The sequence below is a fragment of the Phyllobates terribilis genome, unplaced genomic scaffold (assembly GCF_046119375.1).
Source record: "Phyllobates terribilis strain yellow unplaced genomic scaffold, ASM4611937v1 Scaffold_101__1_contigs__length_5897712, whole genome shotgun sequence".
NCBI lineage: Eukaryota > Metazoa > Chordata > Amphibia > Anura > Dendrobatidae > Phyllobates > Phyllobates terribilis.
Window position 1 is genome coordinate 1,278,532 of NW_027362861.1, and position 21,647 is coordinate 1,300,178.

Consider the following 21,647-nt stretch of genomic DNA (forward strand, 5'->3'; position numbering starts at 1 on the left):
TTTTTTCTGGACTTAGAAAATTTTCACAGATGTCTCAGACTTCCAGAGAGGGGAGCATGTCAATAAGCGCATCCGATTTCAGTTCCAGAGCGTTTCACCCGATGAGTCCTTCATACTCAGTCGTTTTTTTGCAAAATTTCTGACTTTTTGAAAATTTCACTTTTTTGTGAAAATCTCCGCTAAATGAGGTTATAGTATGTTAGAGGGCATCCCAGGAGGGCTCCAAATGTGTGGGTAAAATATATATCCCTTGGGGGGAAATTTGAAAAAAAGTTGAAAAAATGTTTTTTTCTGGACTTAGAAAATTTTCACAGATGTCTCAGACTTCCAGAGAGGGGAGCATGTCTATAAGCGCATCCGATTTCAGTTCCAGAGCGTTTCACCCGATGAGTCCTTCATACTTAGTCGTTTTTTGCAAAATTTCTGACTTTTTGAAAATTTCACTTTTTTGTGAAAATCTCCGCTAAATGAGGTTATAGTATGTTAGAGGGCATCCCAGGAGGGCTCCAAATGTGTGGGTAAAATATATATCCCTTGGGGGGAAATTTGAAAAAAAGTTGAATAATTTTTTTTTTCTGGACTTAGAAAATTTTCACACATGTCTCAGACTGCCAGAGAGGGGAGCATGTCAGTGCGCACATCCGATTTCAGTTCCAGAGCGTTTCACCCGATGACTCCTTCAGATTTGGTCATTTTTTGCAAAATTTCTGACTTTTTGAAAATTTCACTTTTTTGTGAAAATCTCCGCTAAATGAGGTTATAGTATGTTAGAGGGCATCCCAGGAGGGCTCCAAATGTGTGGGTAAAATATATATCCCTTGGGGGGAAATTTGAAAAAAAGTTGAATAATTTTTTTTTTCTGGACTTAGAAAATTTTCACACATGTCTCAGACTGCCAGAGAGGGGAGCATGTCAGTGCGCACATCCGATTTCAGTTCCAGAGCGATTCACCCGATGAGTCCTTCATACTTAGTCGTTTTTTGCAAAATTTCTGACTTTTTGAAAATTTCACTTTTTTGTGAAAATCTTTGCTAAATGAGGTTATAGTATGTTAGAGGGCATCCCAGGAGGGCTCCAAATGTGTGGGTAAAATATATATCCCTTGTGGGGAAATTTGAAAAAAAGTTGAAAAAAATTTATTTTCTGGACTTAGAAAATTTAAACACATGTCTCAGACTTCCAGAGAAGGGAGCATGTCAGTGCGTGCATCCGATTTCAGTTCCAGAGTGATTCACCCAATGAGTCCTTCATATTTAGTCATTTTTTGCAAAATTTCTGACTTTTTGAAAATTTCACTTTTTTGTGAAAATCTCCGCTAAATGAGATTATAGTATGTTAGAGGGCATCCCAGGAGGGCTCCAAATGTGTGGGTAAAATATGTATCCCTTGGGGGGAAATTTGAAAAAAAGTTGAATAATTATTTTTTTCTGGACTTAGAAAATTTTCACACATGTCTCAGACTTCGAGAGAGGGGAGCATGTCAGTGCGTGCATCCGATTTCAGTTCCAGAGCGATTCACCCTATGAGTCCTTCATATTTAGTCATTTTTTGCAAAATTTCTGACTTTTTGAAAATTTCACTTTTTTGTGAAAATCTCCGCTAAATGAGGTTATAGTATGTTAGAGGGCATCCCAGGAGGGCTCCAAATGTGTGGGTAAAATATATATCCCTTGGGGGGGAAATTTGAAAAAAAGTTGAAAAAAATTTATTTTCTGGACTTAGAAAATTTAAACACATGTCTCAGACTTCCAGAGAAGGGAGCATGTCAGTGCTGGCATCCGATTTCAGTTCCAGAGTGATTCACCCAATGAGTCCTTCATATTTAGTCATTTTTTGCAAAATTTCTGACTTTTTGAAAATTTCACTTTTTTGTGAAAATCTCCGCTAAATGAGATTATAGTATGTTAGAGGGCATCCCAGGAGGGCTCCAAATGTGTGGGTAAAATATATATCCCTTGGGGGGAAATTTGAAAAAAAGTTGAATAATTATTTTTTTCTGGACTTAGAAAATTTTCACACATGTCTCAGACTTCCAGAGAGGGGAGCATGTCAGTGCGTGCATCCGATTTCAGTTCCAGAGCGATTCACCCTATGAGTCCTTCATATTTAGTCATTTTTTGCAAAATTTCTGACTTTTTGAAAATTTCACTTTTTTGTGAAAATCTCCGCTAAATGAGGTTATAGTATGTTAGAGGGCATCCCAGGAGGGCTCCAAATGTGTGGGTAAAATATATATCCCTTGGGGGGAAATTTGAAAAAAAGTTGAAAAAATTTTTTTTTCTGGACTTAGAAAATTTTCACACATGTCTCAGACTTCCAGAGAGGGGAGCATGTCAGTGCGCGCATCCGATTTCAGTTCCAGAGCGATTCACCCGATGAGTCCTTCATACTTAGTCGTTTTTTGCAAAATTTCTGACTTTTTGAAAATTTCACTTTTTTGTGAAAATCTCCGCTAAATGAGGTTATAGTATGTTAGAGGGCATCCCAGGAGGGCTCCAAATGTGTGGGTAAAATATATATCCCTTGGGAGAAATTTGAAAAAAAGTTGAAAAATTTTTTTTTTCTGGACTTAGAAAATTTTCACAGATGTCTCAGACTTCCAGAGAGGGGAGCATGTCAATAAGCGCATCCGATTTCAGTTCCAGAGCGTTTCACCCGATGAGTCCTTCATACTTAGTCGTTTTTTTGCAAAATTTCTGACTTTTTGAAAATTTCACTTTTTTGTGAAAATCTCCGCTAAATGAGGTTATAGTATGTTAGAGGGCATCCCAGGAGGGCTCCAAATGTGTGGGTAAAATATATATCCCTTGGGGGGAAATTTGAAAAAAAGTTGAAAAAATGTTTTTTTCTGGACTTAGAAAATTTTCACACATGTCTCAGACTGCCAGAGAGGGGAGCATGTCAGTGCGCACATCCGATTTCAGTTCCAGAGCGTTTCACCCGATGAGTCCTTCAGATTTGGTCATTTTTTGCAAAATTTCTGACTTTTTGAAAATTTCACTTTTTTGTGAAAATCTCCGCTAAATGAGGTTATAGTATGTTAGAGGGCATCCCAGGAGGGCTCCAAATGTGTGGGTAAAATATATATCCCTTGGGGGGAAATTTGAAAAAAAGTTGAATAATTTTTTTTTTCTGGACTTAGAAAATTTTCACACATGTCTCAGACTGCCAGAGAGGGGAGCATGTCAGTGCGCACATCCGATTTCAGTTCCAGAGCGATTCACCCGATGAGTCCTTCATACTTAGTCGTTTTTTGCAAAATTTCTGACTTTTTGAAAATTTCACTTTTTTGTGAAAATCTTTGCTAAATGAGGTTATAGTATGTTAGAGGGCATCCCAGGAGGGCTCCAAATGTGTGGGTAAAATATATATCCCTTGTGGGGAAATTTGAAAAAAAGTTGAAAAAAATTTATTTTCTGGACTTAGAAAATTTAAACACATGTCTCAGACTTCCAGAGAAGGGAGCATGTCAGTGCGTGCATCCGATTTCAGTTCCAGAGTGATTCACCCAATGAGTCCTTCATATTTAGTCATTTTTTGCAAAATTTCTGACTTTTTGAAAATTTCACTTTTTTGTGAAAATCTCCGCTAAATGAGATTATAGTATGTTAGAGGGCATCCCAGGAGGGCTCCAAATGTGTGGGTAAAATATATATCCCTTGGGGGGAAATTTGAAAAAAAGTTGAATAATTATTTTTTTCTGGACTTAGAAAATTTTCACACATGTCTCAGACTTCCAGAGAGGGGAGCATGTCAGTGCGTGCATCCGATTTCAGTTCCAGAGCGATTCACCCTATGAGTCCTTCATATTTAGTCATTTTTTGCAAAATTTCTGACTTTTTGAAAATTTCACTTTTTTGTGAAAATCTCCGCTAAATGAGGTTATAGTATGTTAGAGGGCATCCCAGGAGGGCTCCAAATGTGTGGGTGAAATATATATCCCTTGAGGGGAAATTTGAAAAAAAGTTGAAAAAATTTTTTTTTCTGGACTTAGAAAATTTTCACACATGTCTCAGACTTCCAGAGAGGGGAGCATGTCAGTGCGCGCATCCGATTTCAGTTCCAGAGCGATTCACCCAATGAGTCCTTCATACTTAGTCATTTTTTGGAAAAATTTTCACTTTTTGAAAATTTCACTTTTTTGTGAAAATCTCCGCTAAATGAGGTTATAGTATGTTAGAGGGCATCCCAGGAGGGCTCCAAATGTGTGGGTAAAATATATATCCCTTGGGGGGAAATTTGAAAAAAAGTTGAAAAATTTTTTTTTTCTGGACTTAGAAAATTTTCACACATGTCTCAGACTTCCAGAGAGGGGAGCATGTCAGTGCGCGCATCCGATTTCAGTTCCAGAGTGATTCACCCGATGAGTCCTTCATACTTAGTCGTTTTTTGCAAAATTTCAGACTTTTTGAAAATTTCACTTTTTTGTGAAAATCTCCGCTAAATGAGGTTATAGTATGTTAGAGGGCATCCCAGGAGGGCTCCAAATGTGTGGGTAAAATATATATCCCTTGGGGGGAAATTTGAAAAAAAGTTGAAAAAATTTTTTTTTCTGGACTTAGAAAATTTTCACACATGTCTCAGACTTCCAGAGAGGGGAGCATGTCAGTGCGCGCATCCGATTTCAGTTCCAGAGCGATTCACCCGATGAGTCCTTCATACTTAGTCGTTTTTTGGAAAAATTTTCACTTTTTGAAATTTTCACTTTTTTGTGAAAATCTCCGCTAAATGAGGTTATAGTATGTTAGAGGGCATCCCAGGAGGGCTCCAAATGTGTGGGTAAAATATATATCCCTTGGGGGGAAATTTGAAAAAAAGTTGAATAATTTTTTTTTCTGGACTTAGAAAATTTTCACACATGTCTCAGACTTCCAGAGAGGGGAGCATGTCAGTGCGCGCATCCGATTTCAGTTCCAGAGCGATTCACCCGATCAGTCCTTCATACTTAGTCGTTTTTTGCAAAATTTCTGACTTTTTGAAAATTTCACTTTTTTGTGAAAATCTCCGCTAAATGAGGTTATAGTATGTTAGAGGGCATCCCAGGAGGGCTCCAAATGTGTGGGTAAAATATATATCCCTTGGGGGGAAATTTGAAAAAAAGTTGAAAAAATTTTTTTTTCTGGACTTAGAAAATTTTCACACATGTCTCAGACTTCCAGAGAGGGGAGCATGTCTATAAGCGCATCCGATTTCAGTTCCAGAGCGTTTCACCCGATGAGTCCTTCATACTTAGTCGTTTTTTGCAAAATTTCTGACTTTTTGAAAATTTCACTTTTTTGTGAAAATCTCCGCTAAATGAGGTTATAGTATGTTAGAGGGCATCCCAGGAGGGCTCCAAATGTGTGGGTAAAATATATATCCCTTGGGGGGAAATTTGAAAAAAAGTTGAATAATTTTTTTTTTCTGGACTTAGAAAATTTTCACACATGTCTCAGACTGCCAGAGAGGGGAGCATGTCAGTGCGCACATCCGATTTCAGTTCCAGAGCGATTCACCCGATGAGTCCTTCATACTTAGTCGTTTTTTGCAAAATTTCTGACTTTTTGAAAATTTCACTTTTTTGTGAAAATCTTTGCTAAATGAGGTTATAGTATGTTAGAGGGCATCCCAGGAGGGCTCCAAATGTGTGGGTAAAATATATATCCCTTGTGGGGAAATTTGAAAAAAAGTTGAAAAAAATTTATTTTCTGGACTTAGAAAATTTAAACACATGTCTCAAACTTCCAGAGAAGGGAGCATGTCAGTGCGTGCATCCGATTTCAGTTCCAGAGTGATTCACCCAATGAGTCCTTCATATTTAGTCATTTTTTGCAAAATTTCTGACTTTTTGAAAATTTCACTTTTTTGTGAAAATCTCCGCTAAATGAGATTATAGTATGTTAGAGGGCATCCCAGGAGGGCTCCAAATGTGTGGGTAAAATATGTATCCCTTGGGGGGAAATTTGAAAAAAAGTTGAATAATTATTTTTTTCTGGACTTAGAAAATTTTCACACATGTCTCAGACTTCCAGAGAGGGGAGCATGTCAGTGCGTGCATCCGATTTCAGTTCCAGAGCGATTCACCCTATGAGTCCTTCATATTTAGTCATTTTTTGCAAAATTTCTGACTTTTTGAAAATTTCACTTTTTTGTGAAAATCTCCGCTAAATGAGGTTATAGTATGTTAGAGGGCATCCCAGGAGGGCTCCAAATGTGTGGGTAAAATATATATCCCTTGGGGGGAAATTTGAAAAAAAGTTGAAAAAAATTTATTTTCTGGACTTAGAAAATTTAAACACATGTCTCAGACTTCCAGAGAAGGGAGCATGTCAGTGCTGGCATCCGATTTCAGTTCCAGAGTGATTCACCCAATGAGTCCTTCATATTTAGTCATTTTTTGCAAAATTTCTGACTTTTTGAAAATTTCACTTTTTTGTGAAAATCTCCGCTAAATGAGATTATAGTATGTTAGAGGGCATCCCAGGAGGGCTCCAAATGTGTGGGTAAAATATATATCCCTTGGGGGCAAATTTGAAAAAAAGTTGAATAATTATTTTTTTCTGGACTTAGAAAATTTTCACACATGTCTCAGACTTCCAGAGAGGGGAGCATGTCAGTGCGTGCATCCGATTTCAGTTCCAGAGCGATTCACCCTATGAGTCCTTCATATTTAGTCATTTTTTGCAAAATTTCTGACTTTTTGAAAATTTCACTTTTTTGTGAAAATCTCCGCTAAATGAGGTTATAGTATGTTAGAGGGCATCCCAGGAGGGCTCCAAATGTGTGGGTAAAATATATATCCCTTGGGGGGAAATTTGAAAAAAAGTTGAAAAATTTTTTTTTTCTGGACTTAGAAAATTTTCACACATGTCTCAGACTTCCAGAGAGGGGAGCATGTCAGTGCGCGCATCCGATTTCAGTTCCAGAGCGATTCACCCGATGAGTCCTTCATACTTAGTCATTTTTTGCAAAATTTCTGACTTTTTGAAAATTTCACTTTTTTGTGAAAATCTCCGCTAAATGAGGTTATAGTATGTTAGAGGGCATCCCAGGAGGGCTCCAAATGTGTGGGTAAAATATATATCCCTTGGGCTAAATTTGAAAAAAAGTTGAAAAATTTTTTTTTTCTGGACTTAGAAAATTTTCACAGATGTCTCAGACTTCCAGAGAGGGGAGCATGTCAATAAGCGCATCCGATTTCAGTTCCAGAGCGTTTCACCCGATGAGTCCTTCATACTTAGTCGTTTTTTTGCAAAATTTCTGTCTTTTTGAAAATTTCACTTTTTTGTGAAAATCTCCGCTAAATGAGGTTATAGTATGTTAGAGGGCATCCCAGGAGGGCTCCAAATGTGTGGGTAAAATATATATCCCTTGGGGGGAAATTTGAAAAAAAGTTGAAAAAATGTTTTTTTCTGGACTTAGAAAATTTTCACACATGTCTCAGACTGCCAGAGAGGGGAGCATGTCAGTGCGCACATCCGATTTCAGTTCCAGAGCGTTTCACCCGATGAGTCCTTCAGATTTGGTCATTTTTTGCAAAATTTCTGACTTTTTGAAAATTTCACTTTTTTGTGAAAATCTCCGCTAAATGAGGTTATAGTATGTTAGAGGGCATCCCAGGAGGGCTCCAAATGTGTGGGTAAAATATATATCCCTTGGGGGGAAATTTGAAAAAAAGTTGAATAATTTTTTTTTTCTGGACTTAGAAAATTTTCACACATGTCTCAGACTGCCAGAGAGGGGAGCATGTCAGTGCGCACATCCGATTTCAGTTCCAGAGCGATTCACCCGATGAGTCCTTCATACTTAGTCGTTTTTTGCAAAATTTCTGACTTTTTGAAAATTTCACTTTTTTGTGAAAATCTTTGCTAAATGAGGTTATAGTATGTTAGAGGGCATCCCAGGAGGGCTCCAAATGTGTGGGTAAAATATATATCCCTTGTGGGGAAATTTGAAAAAAAGTTGAAAAAAATTTATTTTCTGGACTTAGAAAATTTAAACACATGTCTCAGACTTCCAGAGAAGGGAGCATGTCAGTGCGTGCATCCGATTTCAGTTCCAGAGTGATTCACCCAATGAGTCCTTCATATTTAGTCATTTTTTGCAAAATTTCTGACTTTTTGAAAATTTCACTTTTTTGTGAAAATCTCCGCTAAATGAGATTATAGTATGTTAGAGGGCATCCCAGGAGGGCTCCAAATGTGTGGGTAAAATATGTATCCCTTGGGGGGAAATTTGAAAAAAAGTTGAATAATTATTTTTTTCTGGACTTAGAAAATTTTCACACATGTCTCAGACTTCCAGAGAGGGGAGCATGTCAGTGCGTGCATCCGATTTCAGTTCCAGAGCGATTCACCCTATGAGTCCTTCATATTTAGTCATTTTTTGCAAAATTTCTGACTTTTTGAAAATTTCACTTTTTTGTGAAAATCTCCGCTAAATGAGGTTATAGTATGTTAGAGGGCATCCCAGGAGGGCTCCAAATGTGTGGGTAAAATATATATCCCTTGGGGGGGAAATTTGAAAAAAAGTTGAAAAAAATTTATTTTCTGGACTTAGAAAATTTAAACACATGTCTCAGACTTCCAGAGAAGGGAGCATGTCAGTGCTGGCATCCGATTTCAGTTCCAGAGTGATTCACCCAATGAGTCCTTCATATTTAGTCATTTTTTTGCAAAATTTCTGACTTTTTGAAAATTTCACTTTTTTGTGAAAATCTCCGCTAAATGAGATTATAGTATGTTAGAGGGCATCCCAGGAGGGCTCCAAATGTGTGGGTAAAATATATATCCCTTGGGGGGAAATTTGAAAAAAAGTTGAATAATTATTTTTTTCTGGACTTAGAAAATTTTCACACATGTCTCAGACTTCCAGAGAGGGGAGCATGTCAGTGCGTGCATCCGATTTCAGTTCCAGAGCGATTCACCCTATGAGTCCTTCATATTTAGTCATTTTTTGCAAAATTTCTGACTTTTTGAAAATTTCACTTTTTTGTGAAAATCTCCGCTAAATGAGGTTATAGTATGTTAGAGGGCATCCCAGGAGGGCTCCAAATGTGTGGGTAAAATATATATCCCTTGGGGGGAAATTTGAAAAAAAGTTGAAAAAATTTTTTTTTCTGGACTTAGAAAATTTTCACACATGTCTCAGACTTCCAGAGAGGGGAGCATGTCAGTGCGCGCATCCGATTTCAGTTCCAGAGCGATTCACCCGATGAGTCCTTCATACTTAGTCGTTTTTTGCAAAATTTCTGACTTTTTGAAAATTTCACTTTTTTGTGAAAATCTCCGCTAAATGAGGTTATAGTATGTTAGAGGGCATCCCAGGAGGGCTCCAAATGTGTGGGTAAAATATATATCCCTTGGGAGAAATTTGAAAAAAAGTTGAAAATTTTTTTTTTTCTGGACTTAGAAAATTTTCACAGATGTCTCAGACTTCCAGAGAGGGGAGCATGTCAATAAGCGCATCCGATTTCAGTTCCAGAGCGTTTCACCCGATGAGTCCTTCATACTTAGTCGTTTTTTTGCAAAATTTCTGACTTTTTGAAAATTTCACTTTTTTGTGAAAATCTCCGCTAAATGAGGTTATAGTATGTTAGAGGGCATCCCAGGAGGGCTCCAAATGTGTGGGTAAAATATATATCCCTTGGGGGGAAATTTGAAAAAAAGTTTAAAAAATGTTTTTTTCTGGACTTAGAAAATTTTCACACATGTCTCAGACTGCCAGAGAGGGGAGCATGTCAGTGCGCACATCCGATTTCAGTTCCAGAGCGTTTCACCCGATGAGTCCTTCAGATTTGGTCATTTTTTGCAAAATTTCTGACTTTTTGAAAATTTCACTTTTTTGTGAAAATCTCCGCTAAATGAGGTTATAGTATGTTAGAGGGCATCCCAGGAGGGCTCCAAATGTGTGGGTAAAATATATATCCCTTGGGGGGAAATTTGAAAAAAAGTTGAATAATTTTTTTTTTCTGGACTTAGAAAATTTTCACACATGTCTAAGACTGCCAGAGAGGGGAGCATGTCAGTGCGCACATCCGATTTCAGTTCCAGAGCGATTCACCCGATGAGTCCTTCATACTTAGTCGTTTTTTGCAAAATTTCTGACTTTTTGAAAATTTCACTTTTTTGTGAAAATCTTTGCTAAATGAGGTTATAGTATGTTAGAGGGCATCCCAGGAGGGCTCCAAATGTGTGGGTAAAATATATATCCCTTGTGGGGAAATTTGAAAAAAAGTTGAAAAAAATTTATTTTCTGGACTTAGAAAATTTAAACACATGTCTCAGACTTCCAGAGAAGGGAGCATGTCAGTGCGTGCATCCGATTTCAGTTCCAGAGTGATTCACCCAATGAGTCCTTCATATTTAGTCATTTTTTGCAAAATTTCTGACTTTTTGAAAATTTCACTTTTTTGTGAAAATCTCCGCTAAATGAGATTATAGTATGTTAGAGGGCATCCCAGGAGGGCTCCAAATGTGTGGGTAAAATATATATCCCTTGGGGGGAAATTTGAAAAAAAGTTGAATAATTATTTTTTTCTGGACTTAGAAAATTTTCACACATGTCTCAGACTTCCAGAGAGGGGAGCATGTCAGTGCGTGCATCCGATTTCAGTTCCAGAGCGATTCACCCTATGAGTCCTTCATATTTAGTCATTTTTTGCAAAATTTCTGACTTTTTGAAAATTTCACTTTTTTGTGAAAATCTCCGCTAAATGAGGTTATAGTATGTTAGAGGGCATCCCAGGAGGGCTCCAAATGTGTGGGTGAAATATATATCCCTTGAGGGGAAATTTGAAAAAAAGTTGAAAAAATTTTTTTTTCTGGACTTAGAAAATTTTCACACATGTCTCAGACTTCCAGAGAGGGGAGCATGTCAGTGCGCGCATCCGATTTCAGTTCCAGAGCGATTCACCCAATGAGTCCTTCATACTTAGTCATTTTTTGGAAAAATTTTCACTTTTTGAAAATTTCACTTTTTTGTGAAAATCTCCGCTAAATGAGGTTATAGTATGTTAGAGGGCATCCCAGGAGGGCTCCAAATGTGTGGGTAAAATATATATCCCTTGGGGGGAAATTTGAAAAAAAGTTGAAAAATTTTTTTTTTCTGGACTTAGAAAATTTTCACACATGTCTCAGACTTCCAGAGAGGGGAGCATGTCAGTGCGCGCATCCGATTTCAGTTCCAGAGCGATTCACCCGATGAGTCCTTCATACTTAGTCGTTTTTTGCAAAATTTCAGACTTTTTGAAAATTTCACTTTTTTGTGAAAATCTCCGCTAAATGAGGTTATAGTATGTTAGAGGGCATCCCAGGAGGGCTCCAAATGTGTGGGTAAAATATATATCCCTTGGGGGGAAATTTGAATAAAAGTTGAAAACATTTTTTTTTCTGGACTTAGAAAATTTTCACACATGTCTCAGACTTCCAGAGAGGGGAGCATGTCAGTGCGCGCATCCGATTTCAGTTCCAGAGCGATTCACCCGATGAGTCCTTCATACTTAGTCGTTTTTTGCAAAATTTCAGACTTTTGAAAATTTCACTTTTTTGTGAAAATCTCCGCTAAATGAGGTTATAGTATGTTAGAGGGCATCCCAGGAGGGCTCCAAATGTGTGGGTAAAATATATATCCCTTGGGGGAAATTTGAAAAAAAGTTGAAAATTTTTTTTTTTCTGGACTTAGAAAATTTTCACACATGTCTCAGACTTCCAGAGAGGGGAGCATGTCTATAAGCGCATCCGATTTCAGTTCCAGAGCGTTTCACCCGATGAGTCCTTCATACTTAGTCGTTTTTTGGAAAAATTTTCACTTTTTGAAAATTTCACTTTTTTGTGAAAATCTCCGCTAAATGAGGTTATAGTATGTTAGAGGGCATCCCAGGAGGGCTCCAAATGTGTGGGTAAAATATATATCCCTTAGGGGGAAATTTGAAAAAAAGTTGAATAATTTTTTTTTCTGGACTTAGAAAATTTTCACACATGTCTCAGACTTCCAGAGAGGGGAGCATGTCAGTGCGCGCATCCGATTTCAGTTCCAGAGCGATTCACCCGATGAGTCCTTCATACTTAGTCGTTTTTTGCAAAATTTCTGACTTTTTGAAAATTTCACTTTTTTGTGAAAATCTCCGCTAAATGAGGTTATAGTATGTTAGAGGGCATCCCAGGAGGGCTCCAAATGTGTGGGTAAAATATATATCCCTTGGGGGGAAATTTGAAAAAAAGTTGAAAATTTTTTTTTTTCTGGACTTAGAAAATTTTCACACATGTCTCAGACTTCCAGAGAGGGGAGCATGTCAGTGCGTGCATCCGATTTCAGTTCCAGAGCGATTCACCCTATGAGTCCTTCATATTTAGTCATTTTTTGCAAAATTTCTGAATTTTTGAAAATTTCACTTTTTTGTGAAAATCTCCGCTAAATGAGGTTATAGTATGTTAGAGGGCATCCCAGGAGGGCTCCAAATGTGTGGGTAAAATATATATCCCTTGGGGGGAAATTTGAAAAAAGTTGAATAATTTTTTTTTCTGGACTTAGAAAATTTTCACACATGTCTCAGACTTCCAGAGAGGGGAGCATGTCAGTGCGCGCATCCGATTTCAGTTCCAGAGCGATTCACCCGATGAGTCCTTCATACTTAGTCGTTTTTTGCAAAATTTCAGACTTTTTGAAAATTTCACTTTTTTGTGAAAATCTCCGCTAAATTAGGTTATAGTATGTTAGAGGGCATCCCAGGAGGGCTCCAAATGTGTGGGTAAAATATATATCCCTTGGGGGGAAATTTGAAAAAAAGTTGAAAAATTTTTTTTTTCTGGACTTAGAAAATTTTCACACATGTCTCAGACTTCCAGAGAGGGGAGCATGTCAGTGCGCGCATCCGATTTCAGTTCCAGAGTGATTCACCCAATGAGTCCTTCATATTTAGTCATTTTTTGCAAAATTTCTGACTTTTTGAAAATTTCACTTTTTTGTGAAAATCTCCGCTAAATGAGATTATAGTATGTTAGAGGGCATCCCAGGAGGGCTCCAAATGTGTGGGTAAAATATATATCCCTTGGGGGGAAATTTGAAAAAAAGTTGAATAATTATTTTTTTCTGGACTTAGAAAATTTTCACACATGTCTCAGACTTCCAGAGAGGGGAGCATGTCAGTGCGTGCATCCGATTTCAGTTCCAGAGCGATTCACCCTATGAGTCCTTCATATTTAGTCATTTTTTGCAAAATTTCTGAATTTTTGAAAATTTCACTTTTTTGTGAAAATCTCCGCTAAATGAGGTTATAGTATGTTAGAGGGCATCCCAGGAGGGCTCCAAATGTGTGGGTAAAATATATATCCCTTGGGGGGAAATTTGAAAAAAAGTTGAAAATTTTTTTTTTCTGGACTTAGAAAATTTTCACACATGTCTCAGACTTCCAGAGAGGGGAGCATGTCAGTGCGCGCATCCGATTTCAGTTCCAGAGCGATTCACCCAATGAGTCCTTCATACTTAGTCATTTTTTGGAAAAATTTTCACTTTTTGAAAATTTCACTTTTTTGTGAAAATCTCCGCTAAATGAGGTTATAGTATGTTAGAGGGCATCCCAGGAGGGCTCCAAATGTGTGGGTAAAATATATATCCCTTGGGGGGAAATTTGAAAAAAGTTGAATAATTTTTTTTTCTGGACTTAGAAAATTTTCACACATGTCTCAGACTTCCAGAGAGGGGAGCATGTCAGTGCGCGCATCCGATTTCAGTTCCAGAGCGATTCACCCGATGAGTCCTTCATACTTAGTCGTTTTTTGCAAAATTTCAGACTTTTTGAAAATTTCACTTTTTTGTGAAAATCTCCGCTAAATTAGGTTATAGTATGTTAGAGGGCATCCCAGGAGGGCTCCAAATGTGTGGGTAAAATATATATCCCTTGGGGGGAAATTTGAAAAAAAGTTGAAAAAATTTTTTTTTCTGGACTTAGAAAATTTTCACACATGTCTCAGACTTCCAGAGAGGGGAGCATGTCAGTGCGCGCATCCGATTTCAGTTCCAGAGCGATTCACCCGATGAGTCCTTCATACTTAGTCATTTTTTGCTAAATTTCTGACTTTTTGAAAATTTCACTTTTTTGTGAAAATCTCTGCTAAATGAGGTTATAGTATGTTAGAGGGCATCCCAGGAGGGCTCCAAATGTGTGGGTAAAATATATATCCCTTGGGGGAAATTTGAAAAAAAGTTGAAAATTTTTTTTTTTCTGGACTTAGAAAATTTAAACACATGTCTCAGACTTCCAGAGAGGGGAGCATGTCTATAAGCGCATCCGATTTCAGTTCCAGAGCGTTTCACCCGATGAGTCCTTCATACTTAGTCGTTTTTTGGAAAAATTTTCACTTTTTGAAAATTTCACTTTTTTGTGAAAATCTCCGCTAAATGAGGTTATAGTATGTTAGAGGGCATCCCAGGAGGGCTCCAAATGTGTGGGTAAAATATATATCCCTTGGGGGGAAATTTGAAAAAAGTTGAATAATTTTTTTTTCTGGACTTAGAAAATTTTCACACATGTCTCAGACTTCCAGAGAGGGGAGCATGTCAGTGCGCGCATCCGATTTCAGTTCCAGAGCGATTCACCCGATGAGTCCTTCATACTTCGTCGTTTTTGCAAAATTTCTGACTTTTTGAAAATTTCACTTTTTTGTGAAAATCTCCGCTAAATGAGGTTATAGTATGTTAGAGGGCATCCCAGGAGGGCTCAAAATGTGTGGGTAAAAAATATATCCCTTGGGGGGAAATTTGAAAAAAAGTTGAAAATTTTTTTTTTCTTGTCTTAGAAAATTTTCACAGATGTCTCAGACTTCCAGAGAGGGGAGCATGTCAGTGCGCGCATCCGATTTCAGTTCCAGAGCGATTCACCCGATGAGTCCTTCATATTTAGTCATTTTTTGCAAAATTTCTGACTTTTTGAAAATTTCACTTTTTTGTGAAAATCTCCGCTAAATGAGATTATAGTATGTTAGAGGGCATCCCAGGAGGGCTCCAAATCTGTGGGTAAAATATATATCCCTTGGGGGGAAATTTGAAAAAAAGTTGAATAATTATTTTTTTCTGGACTTAGAAAATTTTCACACATGTCTCAGACTTCCAGAGAGGGGAGCATGTCAGTGCGTGCATCCGATTTCAGTTCCAGAGCGATTCACCCTATGAGTCCTTCATATTTAGTCATTTTTTGCAAAATTTCTGAATTTTTGAAAATTTCACTTTTTTGTGAAAATCTCCGCTAAATGAGGTTATAGTATGTTAGAGGGCATCCCAGGAGGGCTCCAAATGTGTGGGTAAAATATATATCCCTTGGGGGGAAATTTGAAAAAAAGTTGAAAAATTTTTTTTTCTGGACTTAGAAAATTTTCACACATGTCTCAGACTTCCAGAGAGGGGAGCATGTCAGTGCGCGCATCCGATTTCAGTTCCAGAGCGATTCACCCAATGAGTCCTTCATACTTAGTCATTTTTTGGAAAAATTTTCACTTTTTGAAAATTTCACTTTTTTGTGAAAATCTCCGCTAAATGAGGTTATAGTATGTTAGAGGGCATCCCAGGAGGGCTCCAAATGTGTGGGTAAAATATATATCCCTTGGGGGGAAATTTTGAAAAAAGTTGAATAATTTTTTTTTCTGGACTTAGAAAATTTTCACACATGTCTCAGACTTCCAGAGAGGGGAGCATGTCAGTGCGCGCATCCGATTTCAGTTCCAGAGCGATTCACCCGATGAGTCCTTCATACTTAGTCGTTTTTTGCAAAATTTCAGACTTTTTGAAAATTTCACTTTTTTGTGAAAATCTCCGCTAAATTAGGTTATAGTATGTTAGAGGGCATCCCAGGAGGGCTCCAAATGTGTGGGTAAAATATATATCCCTTGGGGGGAAATTTGAAAAAAAGTTGAAAAAATTTTTTTTTCTGGACTTAGAAAATTTTCACACATGTCTCAGACTTCCAGAGAGGGGAGCATGTCAGTGCGCGCATCCGATTTCAGTTCCAGAGCGATTCACCCGATGAGTCCTTCATACTTAGTCGTTTTTTGCTAAATTTCTGACTTTTTGAAAATTTCACTTTTTTGTGAAAATCTCTGCTAAATGAGGTTATAGTATGTTAGAGGGCATCCCAGGAGGGCTCCAAATGTGTGGGTAAAATATATATCCCTTGGGGGAAATTTGAAAAAAAGTTGAAAAATTTTTTTTTTCTGGACTTAGAAAATTTTCACACATGTCTCAGACTTCCAGAGAGGGGAGCATGTCTATAAGCGCATCCGATTTCAGTTCCAGAGCGTTTCACCCGATGAGTCCTTCATACTTAGTCGTTTTTTGGAAAAATTTTCACTTTTTGAAAATTTCACTTTTTTGTGAAAATCTCCGCTAAATGAGGTTATAGTATGTTAGAGGGCATCCCAGGAGGGCTCCAAATGTGTGGGTAAAATATATATCCCTTGGGGGGAAATTTGAAAAAAAGTTGAATAATTTTTTTTTTCTGGACTTAGAAAATTTTCACACATGTCTCAGACTTCCAGAGAGGGGAGCATGTCAGTGCGCGCATCCGATTTCAGTTCCAGAGCGATTCACCCGATGAGTCCTTCATACTTCGTCGTTTTTTGCAAAATTTCTGACTTTTTGAAAATTTCACTTTTTTGTGAAAATCTCCGCTAAATGAGGTTATAGTATGTTAGAGGGCATCCCAGGAGGGCTCCAAATGTGTGGGTAAAATATATATCCCTTGGGGGGGAATTTGAAAAAAAGTTGAAAATTTTTTTTTTTCTGGACTTAGAAAATTTTCACACATGTCTCAGACTTCCAGAGAGGGGAGCATGTCTGTAAGCGCATCCGATTTCAGTTCCAGAGAGTTTCACCCAATGAGTCCTTCATACTTAGTCTTTTTTTGGAAAAAAATTCACTTTTTGAAAATTTCACTTTTTTGTGAAAATCTCCGCTAAATGAGGTTATAGTATGTTAGAGGGCATCCCAGGAGGGCTCAAAATGTGTGGGTAAAAAATATATCCCTTGGGGGGAAATTTGAAAAAAAGTTGAAAATTTTTTTTTTCTTGTCTTAGAAAATTTTCACAGATGTCTCAGACTTCCAGAGAGGGGAGCATGTCAGTGCGCGCATCCGATTTCAGTTCCAGAGCGATTCACCCGATGAGTCCTACATACTTAGTCGTTTTTTGCAAAATTTCTGACTTTTTGAAAATTTCACTTTTTTGTGAAAATCTCCACTAAATGAGGTTATAGTATGTTAGAGGGCATCCCAGGAGGGCTCCAAATGTGTGGGTAAAAAATATATCCCTTGGGGGGACATTTGAAAAAAAGTTGAAAATTTTTTTTTTTCTCGTCTTAGAAAATTTTCACACATGTCTCAGACTTCCAGAGAGGGGAGCATGTCAGTGCGCGCATCCGATTTCAGTTCCAGAGCGATTCACCCGATGAGTCCTTCATACTTAGTCGTTTTTTGCAAAATTTCTGACTTTTTGAAAATTTCACTTTTTTGTGAAAACCTCCGCTAGTTGAGGTTATAGTATGTTAGAGGGCATCCCAGGAGGGCTCCAAATGTGTGGGTAAAATATATATCCCTTGGGGGAAATTTGAAAAAAAGTTGAAAAATTTTTTTTTTCTGGACTTAGAAAATTTTCACACATGTCTCAGACTTCCAGAGAGGGGAGCATGTCTATAAGCGCATCCGATTTCAGTTCCAGAGCGTTTCACCCGATGAGTCCTTCATACTTAGTCGTTTTTTGGAAAAATTTTCACTTTTTGAAAATTTCACTTTTTTGTGAAAATCTCCGCTAAATGAGGTTATAGTATGTTAGAGGGCATCCCAGGAGGGCTCCAAATGTGTGGGTAAAATATATATCCCTTGGGGGGAAATTTGAAAAAAAGTTGAATAATTTTTTTTTTCTGGACTTAGAAAATTTTCACACATGTCTCAGACTTCCAGAGAGGGGAGCATGTCAGTGCGCGCATCCGATTTCAGTTCCAGAGCGATTCACCCGATGAGTCCTTCATACTTCGTCGTTTTTTGCAAAATTTCTGACTTTTTGAAAATTTCACTTTTTTGTGAAAATCTCCGCTAAATGAGGTTATAGTATGTTAGAGGGCATCCCAGGAGGGCTCCAAATGTGTGGGTAAAATATATATCCCTTGGGGGGGAATTTGAGAAAAAGTTGAAAATTTTTTTTTTTCTGGACTTAGAAAATTTTCACACATGTCTCAGACTTCCAGAGAGGGGAGCATGTCTGTAAGCGCATCCGATTTCAGTTCCAGAGAGTTTCACCCAATGAGTCCTTCATACTTAGTCTTTTTTTGGAAAAAAATTCACTTTTTGAAAATTTCACTTTTTTGTGAAAATCTCCGCTAAATGAGGTTATAGTATGTTAGAGGGCATCCCAGGAGGGCTCAAAATGTGTGGGTAAAAAATATATCCCTTGGGGGGAAATTTGAAAAAAAGTTGAAAATTTTTTTTTTCTTGTCTTAGAAAATTTTCACACATGTCTCAGACTTCCAGAGAGGGGAGCATGTCAGTGCGCGCATCCGATTTCAGTTTCAGAGCGATTCACCCGATGAGTCCTTCATACTTAGTCGTTTTTTGCAAAATTTCTGACTTTTTGAAAATTTCACTTTTTTGTGAAAATCTCCGCTAAATGAGGTTATAGTATGTTAGAGGGCATCCCAGGAGGGCTCCAAATGTGTGGGTAAAAAATATATCCCTTGGGGGGACATTTGAAAAAAAGTTGAAAATTTTTTTTTTCTCGTCTTAGAAAATTTTCACACATGTCTCAGACTTCCAGAGAGGGGAGCATGTCGGTGCGCGCATCCGATTTCAGTTCCAGAGCGATTCTCCCGATGAGTCCTTCATACTTCGTCGTTTTTTGCAAAATTTCTGACTTTTTGAAAATTTCACTTTTTTGTGAAAATCTCCGCTAGTTGAGGTTATAGTATGTTAGAGGGCATCCCAGGAGGGCTCCAAATGTGTGGGTAAAATATATATCCCTTGGGGGGAAATTTGAAAAAAAGTTGAAAATTTTTTTTTCTGGACTTAGAAAATTTTCAGACATGTCTCAGACTGCCAGAGAGGGGAGCATGTCAGTGCGCGCATCCGATTTCAGTTCCAGAGCGATTCACCCGATGAGTCCTTCATACTTAGTCGTTTTTTGCAAAATTTCTGACTTTTTGAAAATTTCACTTTTTTGTGAAAATCTCCGCTAAATGAGGTTATAGTATGTTAGAGGGCATCCCAGGAGGGCTCCAAATGTGTGGGTAAAATATATATCCCTTGGGGGGAAATTTGAAAAAAGTTGAAAACATTTTTTTTTCTGGACTTAGAAAATTTTCACACATGTCTCAGACTTCCAGAGAGGGGAGCATGTCAGTGCGCGCATCCGATTTCAGTTCCAGAGCGATTCACCCGATGAGTCCTTCATACTTAGTCGTTTTTTGCAAAATTTCTGACTTTTTGAAAATTTCACTTTTTTGTGAAAACCTCCGCTAAATGAGGTTATAGTATGTTAGAGGGCATCCCAGGAGGGCTCCAAATGTGTGGGTAAAATATATATCCCTTGGGGGGAAATTTGAAAAAAGTTGAAAAAAAATTTTTTTCTGGACTTAGAAAATTTAAACACATGTCTCAGACTTCCAGAGAGGGGAGCATGTCAGTGCGTGCATCCGATTTCAGTTCCAGAGCGATTCACCCAATGAGTCCTTCATATTTAGTCATTTTTTGCAAAATTTCTGACTTTTTGAAAATTTCACTTTTTTGTGAAAATCTCCGCTAAATGAGATTATAGTATGTTAGAGGGCATCCCAGGAGGGCTCCAAATGTGTGGGTAAAATATATATCCCTTGGGGGGAAATTTGAAAAAAAGTTGAATAATTTTTTTTTTCTGGACTTAGAAAATTTTCACACATGTCTCAGACTTCCAGAGAGGGGAGCATGTCAGTGCGCGCATCCGATTTCAGTTCCAGAGCGTTTCACCCGATGAGTCCTTCATATTTAGTCATTTTTTGCAAAATTTCTGACTTTTTGAAAATTTCACTTTTTTGTGAAAATCTCCGCTAAATGAGGTTATAGTATGTTAGAGGGCATCCCAGGAGGGCTCCAAATGTGTGGGTAAAATATATATCCCTTGGGGGGAAATTTGAAAAAAAGTTGAATAATTTTTTTTTTCTGGACTTAGAAAATTTTCACACATGTCTCAGACTGCCAGAGAGGGGAGCATGTCAGTGCGCACATCCGATTTCAGTTCCAGAGCGATTCACCCGATGAGTCCTTCATACTTAGTCGTTTTTTGCAAAATTTCTGACTTTTTGAAAATTTCACTTTTTTGTGAAAATCTCCGCTAAATGAGGTTATAGTATGTTAGAGGGCATCCCAGGAGGGCTTCAAATGTGTGGGTAAAAAATATATCCCTTGGGGGGACATTTGAAAAAAAGTTGAAAATTTTTTTTTTTCTCGTCTTAGAAAATTTTCACACATGTAACAGACTTCCAGAGAGGGGAGCATGTCAGTGCGTGCATCCGATTTCAGTTCCAGAGCGATTCTCCCGATGAGTCCTTCATACTTCGTCGTTTTTTGCAAAATTTCTGACTTTTTGAAAATTTCACTTTTTTGTGAAAATCTCCGCTAGTTGAGGTTATAGTATGTTAGAGGGCATCCCAGGAGGGCTCCAAATGTGTGGGTAAAATATATATCCCTTGGGGGGAAATTTGAAAAAAAGTTGAAAATTTTTTTTTTCTGGACTTAGAAAATTTTCACACATGTCTCAGACTTCCAGAGAGGGGAGCATGTCAGTGCGCGCATCCGATTTCAGTTCCAGAGCGATTCACCCGATGAGTCCTTCATACTTAGTCGTTTTTTGCAAAATTTCTGACTTTTTGAAAATTTCACTTTTTTGTGAAAATCTCCGCTAAATGAGGTTATAGTATGTTAGAGGGCATCCCAGGAGGGCTCCAAATGTGTGGGTAAAATATATATCCCTTGGGGGGAAATTTGAAAAAAGTTGAAAACATTTTTTTTTCTGGACTTAGAAAATTTTCACACATGTCTCAGACGGAATTCCAGAGAGGGGAGCATGTCAGTGCGCGCATCCGATTTCAGTTCCAGAGTGATTCACCCGATGAGTCCTTCATAATTAGTCGTTTTTTGCAAAATTTCTGACTTTTTGAAAATTTCACTTTTTTGTGAAAACCTCCGCTAGTTGAGGTTATAGTATGTTAGAGGGCATCCCAGGAGGGCTCCAAATGTGTGGGTAAAATATATATCCCTTGGGGGAAATTTGAAAAAAAGTTGAAAAATTTTTTTTTTCTGGACTTAGAAAATTTTCACACATGTCTCAGACTTCCAGAGAGGGGAGCATGTCTATAAGCGCATCCGATTTCAGTTCCAGAGCGTTTCACCCGATGAGTCCTTCATACTTAGTCGTTTTTTGGAAAAATTTTCACTTTTTGAAAATTTCACTTTTTTGTGAAAATCTCCGCTAAATGAGGTTATAGTATGTTAGAGGGCATCCCAGGAGGGCTCCAAATGTGTGGGTAAAATATATATCCCTTGGGGGGAAATTTGAAAAAAAGTTGAATAATTTTTTTTTTCTGGACTTAGAAAATTTTCACACATGTCTCAGACTTCCAGAGAGGGGAGCATGTCAGTGCGCGCATCCAATTTCAGT